This window comes from Argiope bruennichi, chromosome 2, assembly GCF_947563725.1.
Source record: "Argiope bruennichi chromosome 2, qqArgBrue1.1, whole genome shotgun sequence".
Lineage (NCBI taxonomy): Eukaryota > Metazoa > Arthropoda > Arachnida > Araneae > Araneidae > Argiope > Argiope bruennichi.
In genome coordinates this window covers 127,992,611-127,998,080 of record NC_079152.1, presented here as the reverse complement: position 1 = coordinate 127,998,080, position 5,470 = coordinate 127,992,611, and positions in this window count along the sequence as shown.

Sequence of the window (5,470 nt, the reverse complement as noted above, 5' to 3'; positions counted from 1 at the left end):
ATGGTTTTAATTAATAGGTTACTCATTTTTGTATGCAAGAATAAATGTTTTGTTATATTGTTACACAAACATTTATTTTACTAATGAGTTCAACAGGAATTTTTTTTTTAATTTTCTCATTAGCAAAATGAGAAATACTGTGTCCATCTGGTAGAAAAAAAGTGAGGAAACGGGAGAAGATGCTGAAGTCACGGATTTATGGTATAGAAAAAAGCGTTGTATTCAGTTAGGATCATCAGTTAGCACTGTGGAATTTAATGACAAGAAATGCAGATATTTTAGTTGTTGAGATTATAGTATACTCAATGAAGTATTATCAAGTTCTCACATGAGAAACTACACAATAAAGTAGGCACTTGCTTTTTAAAAACTATTTTTTAAATTTAAATGCGCACTTTCACTAAAAATAGTCAAAGTAAACTGAAAAACTCTATTTCATCCATTTGAAATCCTTAAAAATTTAATTTAGTTTTCTTTCTTTTTTTTATTTTTAGTATTTTACTTATTTATTAAAGTTTTTGCTATTTATCTTGTTTCTTAAATTAACTGTTTACTGGTATAGTAAATTTAATTTGAAATCTTTCTATTGGATTCAAAATAGATAATATCACCTAAATTGGTAATTATTCTAAGCGAGATGGAAAAACGAAAATTTTATTTCAAAAATTGAGAAGCATTGTTCTATTTTAGGGGAACGTCCTTCCTTGTCACTCCGAAATGAATGAAAATTATTGGTATAGAATTTAAATTCTAATTGTGTCGTTTGCGAATTACAACTATTGATAAAAACATCAAATAAAATGAAAGATAATTCAGTCATGAGTTAACACTTGATCAACTTAAAGGATATTCTTTATTTTAACTTAAGGGAAAGCTAAAATAAATTGAATAGATTTTAAAGAAAGAATTAAATGAAATGCAGCTGGAAAGTCAGGCTGCTTTTGATGTAAAAAAGTTATAGAACGGATCATTAAAATTCGTTTCTCTGAAGTATTTTACACGATAAAATTGTATTTGCTGAAAATCTTCAATTTTTAATAAATAAGATTGTAAAAAAAAATATAAAAAAGAAGCTTTCTTCTTATTTTAATGGAAAGATTTTTGTGAGATTGGCCGCTATTTCTTCTATAGTTTCTGTTCTTTCGCTTTATGAACAGCATTTGATGCTTCTAAATGGGGTCAATTCATGTGACGTAAAAGTCACATGTCATGAGATATCCGCGCATGGCATTTAAGTTTCATCCGCACCGCTTTCGTCGAGCAGTCTGCCATTAACGTTCTCCGCCAAGTATGAAGCGGATTTTTTGTTTACATTTGAATTTATAATGTTTGAGTCATTTTCTTTGCTCTTATTATGTGTTAACAGAGGAAATACTGGTGTGCTGATGGATGCATGCTTTAATGCGAAACACAAGAGTGACTGTCATGATAAAATGCTTTCTTATTTTCTTTTCAATAATCCTGACGGGTTGATAGCTTTGGTACAGATTTTTTCAAGCCTTCGAAGTCGGTGATATGCTCCGATCATTTTGAAGAATTCATTCAGTGTGTGTTCATTTATTAAATATAGCTGTTCCAGTAATTTGTTAGAAAAACTCTTCGAAGAAAAAGAAATCGGTAAGTGATTTGCCATCAAAAACATGAGTGCATTTCTAATTTACTTTATTCGCATTTGATGAAATTTCTGATAATTTTGAATATGCTTAGAAGGTTTTAAAATGTTTACATGAATATTACATTGCATTTTTCTACAAAATTTTTATCTAAATTTAATTAATGTAAGTAAACAAATTCCTGTTGCAAAAATAACAACTGTTATAATGCTAAACTTAGGTGGAAGTGAATAAATTTCTTAAAGATATATTTAGTAAGTGAATAATTTACTAACTACTGAAAATCCAATTTTCTTATTGACTGTTATAACATATATATAATTGATGTATTTTATTAAAAGTGGTCTTAATTTGATAAATTGAATGTTATATACATATATTTAAGTTTTGAAAACTCATGTCATTTAGTTAAGTATATAAATGCAAGAGAATTGATTACAAAGCAAAATTATATGAATTCTGATTTCAGTGGAATGTACTCTGCTTCTTCCCAGACTATTACTTTTTCTGAAATAATCTACAGGATCAGCAATTTGCAAAATGAGCTACAAGAACTTCAGGATTCTGTAAGAAAGAAACAGATTCATTCCAGAAAATATTAGACTCTTTTTTTTTTTTTTTTTTTTTCTATTTCTTTAACATATCAATCTTGAATTATAAAATTCTGTAAAAGCATAAAAGGATTTCTTTCAACTACTCTTTATATCCTATTTTAACTCTCTCTCTCTATATATATATATTTATCATGACCTTATTCTTGTTTATTAAATTTACTGTATTATATGTTTGTTTTTTTTATTTTATGATATTCTTTCAATGTAACTTTATCATTAAAAAATATTGATAAATGTTCTGCTTTAAAAGTATATTGTTCAACATTATGTTTTTATTGATGATAAAAAAAATGTTGTTTAGTATCTAGGATGTTTCTGTTGAATAAAACTGATTTCATCATTTGCATAGACATTCTTGTAATACTGTGTTTATATTATTTCTAAGTGTCTAGAAAAATAAATGTTGATAAATAGTAAATAGTTTTTTTTTTTTTTTTTTTTTTTTTTGAATTAGCGAGTGCATTAAAACATCCATTTGATCCTATTTTTCCAAATAATTATCATACATATTTTATCTATATTTTTTTTGTAATGTGTAAATAAAAATTATGAAAATGTGATTTTGTTTGTTTTCCTTTAAAGATTTCTACAAATTAAAATAAAATAACTGATTCATATGTTTCATAGATTTAAAAAAAGGTATCTATGCCTTTTATATTTCATAATTTGAAATTGTAAACTTAATTTATTCAATATATACTAATTTGAGTTTCATGTTCTTCCCTCTGAGCAAACTCAAAACATCAAAGTCTCAATATTAATAAAAATAATTACATAAGAAAAAATGTAATAATTTTATTAGTAAGCTTTAAAATATTAACTTATCTAAGAGTAATAATTATTTTTAAAAAGAATTAACTGGGGGAACTATATTAATAAGATTCAACATTCAATAATATTTAAATAATAAGTAAAAAAGAACACATGTAATTTTTCAAAAACACTTCCATAGTCATTTGTCAAAATGTATCCTTTGGATAAAAAAGAAAGGGATATGGGAAATGAAATAATAAAGCGGCACCAAACGAATTAAAAAGCGATGCTAATTAATTATGCAAAAACAATAATTCAATTTAAAATACTAATTAAAATTTTAATATAAGAAATAAAATTATATAACTACGAAAATTTGGATTAAATAATTCAAAATAATATCTTTTTTAAAAAAAATCAGAAGTTTTTAATAATTGATCGGCTAGCGTAATATTTACTAAACGATGGTTTCATCAACGTTATCGGCAGACATCACGACATGCGCAGAACGGTTGAAAATTGAACAGAAACGGTTTGTTTGGTACATGACACGTGACCGTGAATTGACCCCATTGAATTTTGTTTAATGACCTCAAACAATTTGCTGTGCATATTGAATGCCGGTACTGTTCTGCATATTTTATGAAATTTTTCTGGGAATATCTACTTAAAGAATGATAATTTGAATTTGTTGTTCACCAATTTAAGATTTGCTTATCCATTTAAATCATTTGACATATTTTTCCTAGTTTCAAAGTATAGTATTTTTATTGGGAAAAAATTGAAGTTGAGCCTTTTTTTTCTATCAATGGGTGATGGAAGAATAAAAGGAAATAAATTACAGGAAAATGAATAAATTACATAACACTACGAATTATTTTTGATTAGACAATATTTAACAATAAATATCCTTTATTATTAATTATTGTTCAACATATTGTATTAATAATTAGTTCCATAGTGTAATGACACAAGCGTATTTTTAAAGAAAACACATATTTTAAATAAAACGCAGCACTCAGACTTTTCTTAAAATTATCTATTGAAAATCAAAGCAAAAGCATAACCATCCTTCTCCCTTCGCCACACAAGATCTTCAAATCATATAATATATACATATATTGTTACGAATCTGTGATGCGGCTTCCCAGCATAGTTGGTTCCATAGGAGGTTCCGGAGCTTGGCTGCAAATTTGGCTACTATTTGGCGACTTGACGACGAATTTGGTGACTTTGGCACCAAAATAGATTATACCTGAAACAACGAGAATTTTCCCGATCCGTCTAGTAGGAACCGAGATACGCCTCGAACGTTTCTGATTGGTTGAGAGGCTTCTAGCCCCGCCCCCTGAGACCTATAAAAGGAGTCGGCCGTGGGTCGGAGTCGGAATCGACGTTAAAGAACTGGCCTTCCAGAGATAAGCGGAGCAGCGACGGAGTGAAGCTAGTGCTGAACTAAGCTGTGCGTTACTGTCTGCAGTAGAGTCCTGTATGCTGTTGTATGCTGCACATCTCGGCTGAAGATAATCGTCTCCTATGCTGTATATAGTTGTCTTCTTTGTGCTGTCCTGTGTGTCTTCGTGTAAATAAACGTCGTTTTTTTTTTTTTTTTTTTTTTTTTTTTTATTGTCGCTTGCTGATTGAGCGTTCTCCACACCATATAACTCCCACTATCCAAACGAACCCCTGAAATTTTGTAACAATATAAACAGTAACCCTGAATGGCGGCAGCGGCGAATCTCGTTAATCGTTTCCGCAGACGTCGCCAATGGCTGCCAAACATCACACATAGTTTATCTCATAAAGCTCCAATGAATCGCTCCTAAGATTTGTAGAAGTGTTTGAATATAGGAATTTGCATTAAAGAAGAGACGTAAAAAATGTTCTATATTGCTGTGAAACTCGTTATAATATACAGATTTTACATTATGAAAATGCTCTCAGAAATATCAACTGAATTCTGTTTTGAATTCTGATCTCAGATTCTGATTTTTACATTACTTTTAGATAGAAAAACATTTTTGATATAAAAAGGGAATTTAATTAGAAAAGAGATTAAGAAAAATGCGGAATAATAAATATAAATAGTATTAATGCAAAGAATCAGAATAAAAACTTTCAGTGAAATATTTTAAAGTAAGATTTTGTTTTTCATTATTCTTGCTTGTGAAACCTTCTAAAAATCATGCAAATTTCCAAGAACTTTTGAAAAAAGGAAAAAGTTATGTGATCATGATACATTATTGTGGACTGGAAGAGAAGAAAGTAATTGCATTTGAGGTTATGATCACAGAGTTGAAAAAATGATATTTATATATCAGCTCTATGGTTATGATCAAAAAGGTCTGGTGTAAAATAATACTCACACGGATCAGTCGTACTTATTCAATTTGTTCCCCGCTCCCCTCCACCGTATTAGCAAAAGAAGAACGCAACGGAAAATTCAGTTCAGATCGTTGACTATGTTGCTAGCGTGTTTCCTAATTGAAA